Source organism: Vicugna pacos, chromosome 23 (assembly GCF_048564905.1).
Source record: "Vicugna pacos chromosome 23, VicPac4, whole genome shotgun sequence".
Classification (NCBI taxonomy): domain Eukaryota; kingdom Metazoa; phylum Chordata; class Mammalia; order Artiodactyla; family Camelidae; genus Vicugna; species Vicugna pacos.
The window spans coordinates 33,729,355-33,741,434 of NC_133009.1; the positions used below are offsets into that span (position 1 = coordinate 33,729,355).

The following is a 12,080-nucleotide window of genomic DNA, read 5'->3' on the forward strand; positions in this document are numbered from 1 at the left end:
CGGCCAGCATCAGTGTCGGTGAGGATGTGGATCTGTAAGAAATCCATACTCTGCTGGAAGTCAGGTCAATCAGACAACCTTTCTAAGAGCACGTTGACAGTTTCTCTAAGGGGCACCATGTGCACATCCCACAACTCGGCAATTCTGCTTCCAGCTACAGCCCCTAGAAAAATGACGGTGCAACTCATCCAGAAAACATGCAGAGGAATATTCATAGCATCATCACTTACAATTGCCAAAAATTGGACACAACCCAAATATTCATCAACATTAGAATACACGAATAAATCGTGGCATCATCACAACAGAATATACAGAGCAGTAAAAACAGATGAACCGCAGCTACAGGCCACTGGGAATAATCACCAAATACCAAAAGGGGAAAAAAAAAGAAAGCAAACAAACAACAAAAAATTTACACAAGGCAGAAAGGAAGGCTAATAGATGTTGACAGATGAACACAAATCTTAGAAAATCCTAAGGAATTTTTTTCTTCATCACTTTTTGTCAGGGCATTGAACAAAAGAAATCATGAGAACTGTATCATTACAGTCTGAGGAAGACATGCTTTAAAGAGACTGATATCCATACCAAAATCTAATAAGCAGGTTTATTTCTGCTATATTTAACCTTTATAGCGATGATGGTACACACTGTTTTGTCAAGCCAAGTGTATAATAAATTTTTATTAAGCTTATAAGGAAAAGTAGGGGAAAATAAAGCTAGATTGTCAAGTCACAGTGAGAAGATGCTTACTTTTAACATTTCTGCTGAGGAGATGTTAAAAACAAATGGTTCTACCATTTCATTCTCCTAATTTATTTTCCCTCTCAAATCTGAAGAGGCTCATACTCACAGATATTTCCAAGCCAAGCTAACTACTAAATGAATAATTCTTTGTGATGACATTACAAGTGCTAATATAAAGTCTTCCCTTAGCCCATTTTTAAGTCACACAAAGATTCTGCTGAAGAGACAGAAGCAGATGCGGTTTTTAACTCATAGACCCCCTCTCTATGCCATGGTGAATGAACAAAAGTTTTAGAACAAAACACTGAGGAAATGGCAACAAATCACTTTGCCCCCAGGGAACACCTGAAGATCTATTGCAGGAAGGTTTCTTGACACTGAGGAAGGCAGGATATTTGAGAAAACACGCTACCTATGTCCCAGCACCCAGAGCTAAGATTACAGGTGGCCTTAAGCATCGCCCACCCCTGTCAGCAGGTTACCAAGCACAGAGTAACATGAATTGTCATCTAGCCCTGGGAAGAGAACAAATCGAATCCTAAAAAGAGACCCTCTTCAAGGCTCAGGAGCACAAGAAAACCCATGGGTTATGGAAGATGAAGAAACCTGAACAAAACTCCAGCACACCAGCCCTTTGCTTCAGCATTACTTAAGCCCAGAGGAATCTGAAGCTAATGGCCTTAAAGGTCATCATAATCAACTCTAACCCAACTGAGGCCCTAATGAGATTCACCCAACACACTTAATATAGCAGAAGAGACAAGACCATCTCCAGGTGTAACTAATATTTATCTCAGCCCCAGGTGTCTTCTTACATCATTAATCATCAGGGAAGTAGGAATTAAAAGTTCAATACAGTTCTATTAAACAGCCACTAACATAACAAATACTAAAAGGAAAGATTGAGAATAATAACAAGAATGATTCAAAGAAAAGAGCTTTGTCAGAAACAGCTCCAAGGAGTGTAAATTTGTATAATCAGTTTGGAAAGATATTTGGAAGTATTTACTAAAACTGAACCAGGACTTAGCAAGATAATTGTGCCCATATTATACCAAAAGACATAAATGAGACTGTTCATAGCAGTGTTATTAATAATAATACAAACTGGAAATAGCAAATGCATCTTTCTACAGTAGGACAGATAAATGTATTATCATCCCTCACTTCAATAAAAATGAATAAATTACAGCTATTTGCATCAAGGAAGAGTTTCACAAACATAGTATTATCTGAAAGAAGCCAATACAAAAGTATACACAGTAAGATTCCACTCATGTCAATAACATCATGATGAAATGAGTTCATGGTGATAGAAATCAAGTCAGTGCTTTCTCCTGGGTGGAGACGATTGGCTTTAACAGGACGTTACAGTTTCTGGGTTGCTGTTAATAGTCTATATGTTTTTTTTATTAGTTACATATGTCTGTTAAACTTTTGACAGTTCATCCAGCTGTATGATTATAAACAATAAAGATTTTTATTAATAAGCAAGGTACTTAATTCGTAAAAAAAAAAAGATCCAATCCTTCTCCCCCAGAAGAAAACAGACTATATAAAGCTTGAAAATAAGCAGGTGTAGGAAGGTCAGGCTTCAAGTGCCAGGGTCACGGGAACCACGTGCCCTGCTGAGCAGGTGCGCTTCATCACCGACAGTGCCTGTAAGTGACTACTTCTCATGATCATTGAAAGCAGATGGAATTTTAACCAGTGTCTATTATTGTTGCTAAGTTGCTACTCACAATGTGTTCCCCCACCGCCTGGACTTAAGACAGACTAGCCTCATGACCCACAACAGACCATCACTTTGAACAGAAAGCAAGCAGGAATCACAATTTCAAGACCACACAAAATCTTATTCTAAGAAATGAGTTAAAAATGTATACTGAGAAGTGTTACATGTTGATTACCAGAGCAATTCATCAACGTATGTAATGATCATGAAGACATACGTACTTTGATATGCATAAGTCAAAATATGGGATGTAAAGCCACATTAGTTTAATCAGAGGACACTTATTGAAGGCTTACTTCGCGTCAGGCCCTCTTCTAGGAGCTTCAAGACATTGGTCAGTATCAGGTAAAACTGTCTACACCTGTGCAGCTTTTACGTCCATGGATAAAACCAAAAAACAAACCAATTCGGCAACAGTTGCACTTGGAAATTTTCACTTCATTTTCAAAAGCTGATAGTTCAATGAGCCAGTAAAAGCAGAAATACAGATCTGAATTATGCAATTCACAACCTTAGACTGTTAAACTGTATATGATAAAACCAGAAATGCATTCTTTTATAGTAAGTGGTATATATGAAATATTCACAGTAAAGTCATTATTACACCATGGAAGCCACAATTATCAACGTACCACCAAAAAAAAAAAAATCGTGTTCTCACAGACAATATTCTTATACTTCACTGCAATGCAGTCAATAAATGTAGAAATCAAGGATATGAGTGTAGGTAAAGAAATTCAGTATGTCTGAAAACAAAATAACTTTCAGACCAAAGATAAAAGCTCAGTTTCCCACTCCAGTCCCTGGAAGGAAAGCTACAGAGGGTGGCTGGGGTGCATGCAGCGAAGGTCTTACCTTTATCGCCGGGAGGGACGGTTTCAGCTCCCCTGCTCTCCCCTCTGCCCTGCGGAGACGCCTGCCTTGCCTGCCGGGACGAGCTCAGCAGCTCCCGGACATGCGTCTCAGGGCTTTCCTGCACGGGCCTCCTACCAGCCCACGCTGATGTCCCGGGATCAGAAACATGCCTCGCACCTGGGGCATCTCCCGCAGGCCTGGCCCGCCTCCACCTCCTGCAGGCAGTGAAGGTCTGTGGGAAAGCGCAAGTGTGGGACTGAGTGCCTCCTGGGGCTGGGACTTGGCCTCTCACAATTACAGCCATCAAGCCGGCCAGGGACAGTCTGTTCAAAGTGCGTCATTTGTCCACATCTCTCAGAAGAGCAGGTTCCTTTTCAGCCTGTTGCTCTGCCAGTGTTAAACGCAATGGAGGGTAGTTTTCCCCTTAAACTTTCTAGGAATTTATTTATATTTTCTTTGCCTCCTCAGCTCTCTGATGGATTTTTAAAAATACTATGTATGGCTCATTTGACTTTTTCTCATATTTTAAGGAGAAACAACGCATTTACTAACACTTTCTAATACTCTGAACACCAGCATTCTGTTTTGATTTTAATCTAATGACTACAGACTACATGAATACACACATACACGCTAGTAACTGCACTGCAAATGGAGAATATTATCTAAATTCTGAAACCAGTCATTATCTTTAATGTTTCAGCTTGGAAGTATTTCCACACCTGGGTTCCACTTAGAGATGGCATCCAGTTGTTTCTACCAAACCACACTGTTCTGTCCGCTCATCCATTACATCCATCCGAACCCAAATTCCACCGGGTGTCGGGCTTCACAGGTGCCTCCCCTCCTGACTCTGCTGCTTCTCCTGACTCAACAAAGTGGCCTCAATGCTCCTGCTCATCCTCGCCCCATGTCCTCGTCTCTGTTTTGTGCAAGCTCACTCCTGTTACGTTTCACCTCATTCTAGAATATTTTCTTTTTCATGCCTCTTAAAGTACCTTGGACATACCTCTCCCTAAGTAAACATGTTCTTTGTAGTTTCTGAAGGGAAGATTGCTTACTGTGCTATCTTCTGCAAGAGGTGTTGCAGATGGTCGTGCATCACCATTTTTCTTGCTCAAAATTAATTCCTACCCACACATGTCATTTCTAGTTTGAGAAAAACAGTCCCCTTGGAGCTCGCACCTCCCAGGCATGTACATCTCCATGTTCTTCTGGTACCAGTTCATGTGTGCCACCTTTTCTAAGTTGTAATATGAGTAACTTCAGTAAATACGTGGACTTTCCACAGAAGGGACCACACCCTGGCCCCGATTCCTCTAACCCAATGATTTTCACCTCCACTCCGGAAAGCCCACTCTGTAACCTGCATCTTACCGTGATCTAGAACAGCTCTCCGCCCGAATTACTCACACACTGTGGTTTCTGACAAAGTCGTTTTAGCTCCCATTAATTCCCATGTTTACTTACCCCTGTGAATCTATTACCTTCCGTTTCTATTCCTGTGCATTCTCACTTACTTATTTTCTATGGTAATTCTCCTCCCTTATGTCCTAGGGAGGCCATATAATAAGACTTTAATCTCTTTCTCACGACTCGTATTCAACACTTCTTTATTTTCAATTTCTTTACACTTCCTCTTATGAAAAACCCTGACTTAGAATTAGGTACATCCTCATATTTCAATCACCTTCCACAAACCGATACTAAATGTCACACTGCAGAAAGATGTTTATAAATATCTTTTTTTAATTAAAAAATGTACTCTTAACCCTCATGTAGTCTTGAATTCAATATATTCATAATTTGATTAATAGTTCAAAATACATTTATTTTAATGATAGATCAAAGTACTCAGTAGAGTAAAATAAAATAAAAATCTCAGCTACAAAGTTTTATTTTATCATTTTTTTCTTTTTGTCTGTTTACTGTACAGTAATTGTATTCAACACAATGGCTAACCAAGAAATATTACATTAAACTATTTTTGGCCTTTATATCAAGTGTCACATTTTAAATAAAATGTTTTCCAGCCATTATTTTTACCTTGATCTTACATTCTTCACTTTTAGGAGAAAGTATTTATAAAGATTGAACAGTCATTGTTGAAATAATGAAGAGCAAAACACACATGAGTTTGCTATATAAACAGCAAACAAGAATACTAAAAGAAATAAAAATCACTGATTTACAACCTTTAGAGATGATTTTTAAAAACCTAACTTGGAAATAACAGCACTATTGAATACCTACAGTACTCTGGGAGCACATATTGTCAACCGGCTAAATTTGGTACCACTCTATTAAATGAGTGACAATTCCTGATCTGCATATTTGAACTGCTTATATTTTTATATTTGAGTTAAATTGTAAATTACATAAGACACGTGACTTGAGAGGCGTTCACGCAGTGTGAAATGACAAACTCTGAGCGTAGCAAGATTTATGGGACTCAAGAAGAGCTGCTGTATTAGAACATGTGGCTGGGAATAAAATGGTAGCGCCCAGTAAGTCTGCCCTTCAAGTCATCATGCAAAAGAAGGTTAAACGTTGATAAGCAAAATCTTTGAGATAAGATGAAAGGAGACGGTGGTACCTCATTTCATGAGCTGCTTGAGAGTGTCCCAGGGAATACGTTCGCTCATGCTATACATGGAGCAGTGCCTGTGGAATATATTTTATCACTCAGGAGTTTTCTTTCATATGCATGTGCCTTTTACACATAGTCTTACTTGCTCGCATTCCACTGCGTACATTCAGTTTAGCTTCATTTTACACCATCTTTACTTCTAAGGGTGAATATCTGTGAGGCAGGCTTATTCTTATCACAAACAACTTTTATCCTGTGCAAAAGGGTAAAATATTCTGCATATTTCTTATTTCTTCTTATATTTCCAAGTTGTTGGTTATTCACAGCGACTCTCACACCAGCCAGAAAGGGCCGCGTGAGCCGTGGTTTGTGTCTCCTGGTTTCTGACGGGCTTTGTTCTTCCACAAAAAGACTGCTGTTCACACACTCAGTGCGCACACACCGTCTCACTGCGCCTCCTGAGATGCTAACCTCGTCAAGGAAAGGTTGCCACTTTTGTCTGTCTACCAGGATAAAAGCTTCTTTGTTCCCCTTGGTCCTGCATTTGCCCTTGTTTTTGCAAATGTTGTACCTTGTATTTTTTCCTACAGAAAATACACACGTAAGACAATTATTTTAATGCTTGGATTCAGTATTGAGACAGATATATTATAAAGCAAAGAAGAATAGACTGTATTTCAGAATAACTGTGCCTGCATCCTGATTCCATCATTCCCTAGTGACAGGACTTTAGTAGAAGAGTGTTCGAAAACTCTGTTTTATTGGTGGCCAACTTAAGATGGCCCAAGAACTTGATCATATTGAAGAACTGAGGCAGAACACATTCTGATCAGAATGTCAAAATAATCTGCAATTTTTCACAATCACATATACAGCCAGTGTAATCACTAAGAGCTATTCCACAAATGTGTTAAGCAAATGTCAATATTAAAGAAGGTCAAAGCAAAATCCTAAACAGCATCACGCAATGATACCGTGTTAATACTAAACTGCTATCACTCAAATTGTGGTAGTTCAACATACTTGCCATGTTCGTAAACATTAGAAGTTATGTATCTTTCAAAGCATTCCTTTGTTAATGCACCACTTTTTAGAGGACTGAATCAGAACTTCCAGCCATGAGTTAATATTAATGCATGTCAACTAGCCTTAGTAACTCTAACAACCAACAAGCGTTTGCTTTTATTATAAATTAAAACCTGTGAAGTTTTGCATAATTCCCTCATGAAAAACAAACAAGAAGAGTCTTTGCACTTTTGAATTAGCTTTTAACTAAGCACAGAGTTTCCATTAATCTGCTTATGTGCTATAAAGCATATGTTGGTAAATGTGGTTTTAAAAAGTTATTAAATTTGTGTTTATAAGCTAAAACTCTTTATATGCAGTAAACTCATCTCACGTGAGAATTAGTTTCTTTTACTGCTGTTTGGTGAAATAAGTCATTTCTTAAATCCTCTATCATATTCCCTCAAAGTGCCTTCCACAGAACACCAGTTTTTTCCTGAATCCAGACAGGAAGGAAAAATGATTGTCTAATTCATTTCATCTGGGAAACACTGGGTTTAAAATGATTACAACATATTTAAAAACATACCTTACAAGTCTCCAAGAAGACAGTGAAATGTGCAGCATTTTCCAAATATATTTGATCCTACGACCCTATTTGCAAAGAGACTGATGTGAATTTAGGGTAGCATTGTCCACAGGCATTGCTGCAGTGATTTAAATGTCCCATATGTGTGCTGTCCAAAACCCAAAAGAATAGCCACTCATCACAAGTGGCTTTTGAATACTGGAAATGTGACTAGTGTGACTGAGGAATGGAATTTCAGTGTTATTTAGTTCTAATCAAACTTTAAATAGGCACTTGTGGCTAAGGACTTCTTTACCAGACAACCCAGATCTAGATTCTCAAAAAACACTCAAGTTATGCTGTTCTATCACTACACAGATGAGTGATTTGGTTATTTGGCAAGTACTTCTAGGGCACGTCAACCAGGAATGTGATGACTGTAGACCTTCCCGTGGAACATGACTGAGGAACAGCACGAATGAGGGTACTAATGGTGAAACCAGGAGGAATCTCTGTGAGTAGAAAAGGTCTAAGGGGCCAGCGATAGAAGTTGGATGAGGCCACAGGTCACTACACATTCTGAACCGCGTTCTATACTTCAGCTCTCCTGTGAGCTCCCCTCATTCACGCATCCTCTCTGGTGTTACAGGAAAGGGAGAACAGGAATGAATGAGCCCAAATGAATTATGCTGATTTGCAGAGGTGCGTCTCAGGGACAAGCCTAGAACTGTGCAGCAACAGACAGAATGAAAATGTATTCTATCCTAATACTATGAAATCACCACTTTATTTGTGATGAGGTATGCACACTTGTATAGGACTATGATAACTGGCTTGCCTTGAAATGTCATCGTTCCCACTGATCCATATTCAAGCCCAAGTGACAACAGAAAGCTTTGAACAATGCAAATATTAGCACTTCTCAACTACCATCCAAGTATCACTCAGCCATAAAAAAGGATGAAATAATGCCATTTGCAGCAACATGGATGAACCTAGAGATTATCATACTAAGTGAAGTAAGTCAGACAGAGAAAGACAAATACCATATGGTACCAGTTACATGTGTAATCTAAGAAACGACACAAATGAACATATTTACAAATCAGAAATCAATTCACAGACATAGAAAACAAACTTATAGTTACCAAAGGGGGAAAGGGAGAAGGGGTGAGTTGGGAATTTGTGTAACATATACACACTACTAAAGATAAAATTGATAAACAACAAGGACCTACTGTATAGCATAGGGAACTATATTCAATAGCTTGTAGATACCTACAATGGAAAAAACTTGAAAAAAAAATAACTGACCCATTTTGCTATATACCTGAAACTAATATAATATTGTAAACTGACTAAACTTCAATAAAAAAAGAATCCATGTAATACTGACAGCAGTGCAGACCTCTTGAACAGGACACGTGCTGGCTACATTCCGTTACTCTGGAAACTGCTCTACGCTGAGTGAGCAAGAGGTAACAAATGAGCAAGGTAAGTGGAAGAAAGCCTGAGAAAGAGGAAACTATGAGTTGTATGAACTCAGTATTTTACACATTTAAAGCGTTTCCAACTTCAGGAATTTTGTATCTCAGGAATCATCTCATTTGATTGTGTAAACACCCTCACAGTTGTGCATGGAAATGCAGCCCTGATGAGGGAGATGACAGTGACCATGAGGATTATGGTAACGGAGATGATGGTGGTGATCTCAAGCGAAAAATACTCCCTGAGTTCCTTCAGAATTACTGTTCCGGGGCTTCGAGCTCGAAGTTCACATAGCTGGACGAAACCTGGTTCATGTTTTCTTTCTTGATTATCTGAAAGGACTGAGTCTGGTACCAATGTTGCTGTTGAGAAGACTAACGGCATTCTGGTGTTTTTTTCCTTATATGTGACTTGGAATTTTTGGTGTATGTATACAGTGTTGTTTTCTTCTTATCTTTAATGGTGATGTAAGACAGTAAGTCCATGCAAGTCCCAGGCACTCAACCTTTCAGTATGTTTTTTCAAAAACAATTTTGTGGGGGATGGCAGAGGTAGAGGAGGATATTATAGTTTTCAGTAAAATGTCTGCTTCCTTTTCTTTTTTTTTGGTCATAAGGAACCCAATTATACACACATCATGCAGCTGAGGCACTATTTGCCTCTCGAGCACAGGAGTCAGAAAACTGTTGCCTGAGGGCCAGATTCAGACCTGAGTCTAGCCTGAGTGTTGAGAGTTTCACTTTTTACATTTTTCGAAAAACTGTGAAGGCAAAGAAGAATGTGTAGCAGAGACCCCTGTGACCCACAAAATCTAAAGTATTAACTTTATAAAACTTTATAAAAACTTTGTTAAAAACGTATAAACTTTTTTTCAACCCATAATGTAGGCCATCCAACATTTTCTCATCTGCTATTTTCCTTTTCTGTTCTCTTTTTTTCCTTACTAGTGTTTTCTTACTGGTGTTTCTGTGAAGATGATATTCCATTTTATTTTTTTTTAAATTCCAAGTTTTTTTAGGTCATATTTCATATTCTACTTATTTCTAGTCATACTATTAAACTTTTTGTCCCCACTGTTCTTTTATGAGCAATAAACTGTCTGTTTTTGGTTTCAACTAAAACGTTAGGTTAAAAATTTCAAATGTTTTTGGTAATTTTATTACCCTTTAGACCTTACTTCATTTTCATCTTTTTACTTCTTCTAATAACTGTGTTTGTTATTTTAGCAAATCCTCACTTATAGCCCTTCTTAAAAGAATAGATTTTTCTGGATAGTAAAGGTAAGGCTTCTTCTTGTCCAAGTGGAATGGGCTGTGGTTGCTTATCTCTGAGCCATGGCTGTATCTTTCCACCTTAGAGAGATGTTCTATTTGGTCTCAAGTCTTGTCTGGTATCAGTTTTCTCCACCCATCTGCCGCATCAGATCCTTTTCTTTTTCTTAATCTAGTGTTACTGATTGTTTAAATAAACTTGTGTCCATTAGCTTTTCTTCAGCATAAGCCTCTGTTCCAGGCGAGCATGCATTTGCTAAATCTCTTTTTCATCTAAAGTCCTTGAATCATTACCACAGCCTTTAGTCTTTCTTAGTTTCTACTAAACTGTTGGCAGTTATAACCAACTTAGAAGCTCAGCGAATTTTGCCAGTTTCCTGACCATGTCCAACTTGTTCATTCACACTTTCATTAAGGATGGGGGTTCACCCTTTATGAAGTGTGTATTTGCTGACAATTTTTAGTCCCTATGGACAGTATCGGATGTCGCCTTTATCTCCCACTGTGCCACTGGAGGTGATGCATTGCGTGCGCTGATGTAATCGATGATTGGCTGAATACGCCTGCCTTGTAGTGTTTTGTTAAAGAGGGCTGTTTGCTCTCTGTGGTAAGTTGAATGACACTCACTCCCCCTAGAAAGTATCTTCACATACAAATCCTGAAACCAGTCAATATGCTACCTTCTATGGCAAAAAGTCCTTTACACGTGGGATTTTATTAAGGAAGTTGAGATGTGGAGATTGTCATGGATTATCTGTGTGGGCCGATACAATTACAAGGATCCTTATAAGGAGAAGGCAGTGTGCTCACAGTAGTGTTTGGAGTGATGCAGCCAAAAGGAATAAAGCCACGAGAAGCCAGAAGAGGCCAGGAATGAGTTTCTGCTGGAGCCTTCGGAAAGGACTGATTTTGCTGATACCTGACGTTAGCCTATGAAACTGGTTTTGGACCTCTGCCTTCCAGAACTGTAAGAGACCATATCTGCATTGTATACGCCATCAAGTCTAGGTTAATTTGTTTTAGCAGCAATAGAAAACTAATACACTATCCTTGCTGGTCTATGTGGTTTGGGGACAAGTGTTGTCCTGGTAGGTTCACAAGTAGAAATCAATAAAAAGAGAAACAGCCAGAAAATCACCATCTACTTTAGAAACTAAAACTAAAACAAAACAAAACAAAAAACCCTGAAATTTCTTCAATTATTTTTTTCTTTGTGGGTTTTTTTTTTTTCCTCTTCTGGGACTAATAAATATTTTGGCACTTTTACTTCTACTGATATATCCTAGATTTTTATTATATATCTTGCAACTTAATATTTTCTTCCAGGATTCTGTTTCTAGTATAATGAAATATCTATAACCAGGATAATATTCCTGCCAAGAATAACTGGAAAAATCAGACAAGTTGTAAGAATAAAAGAAAACCATTTTAAGACATAAAAGAAATGTTTGTGCAAACGGTACGAGAGGAACCGTGATCCAAGAGGGAAGGGAACTCCTCTGGACGGAGTTCCATCTTAAAATCCTAGGGAGAGAAAGGATTTGGAAGAGACAGTTTTTCTAAGTGATGATGCTGAAGTTTGGCATTTAGAGGAAGCTGACGTGGAAGAAGGAACTCCTCTGAGCTCCTGTTTATCTGCACTGGTTTTCACAGAAACTCGCCCAGTGGGCTGGGCCACTGCTACTGCCTTTTCTTATAGGGCAGGACAACGCAGGTGGGATGGCAAGAGGACGACCTAAACAGGCTTCCTCCTGATGTCTGACCATCTCCCACCCCAGTGTCCAGGCTACGGGCACCTCCCTGCTGCAGGTAGCAGGG

General features: G+C 38.8%; 1 long non-coding RNA gene across 1 annotated transcript in view; it reads right to left on the minus strand.

Moving 5' to 3' along the window:
• Positions 1 to 5,208: 5,208 nt before the first annotated feature.
• LOC140688791 (uncharacterized) overlaps positions 5,209 to 12,080 on the minus strand; it is a 151,709-nt gene continuing 144,837 nt past the window's right edge. Inside the window, exons 4-5 of the long non-coding RNA XR_012063614.1 lie at positions 7,525 to 7,589; positions 5,209 to 6,514 (exon numbers count right to left, since the gene is read on the minus strand). This is a non-coding gene — a long non-coding RNA (uncharacterized lncRNA). The remainder of the gene's footprint in view (positions 6,515 to 7,524; positions 7,590 to 12,080) is intronic.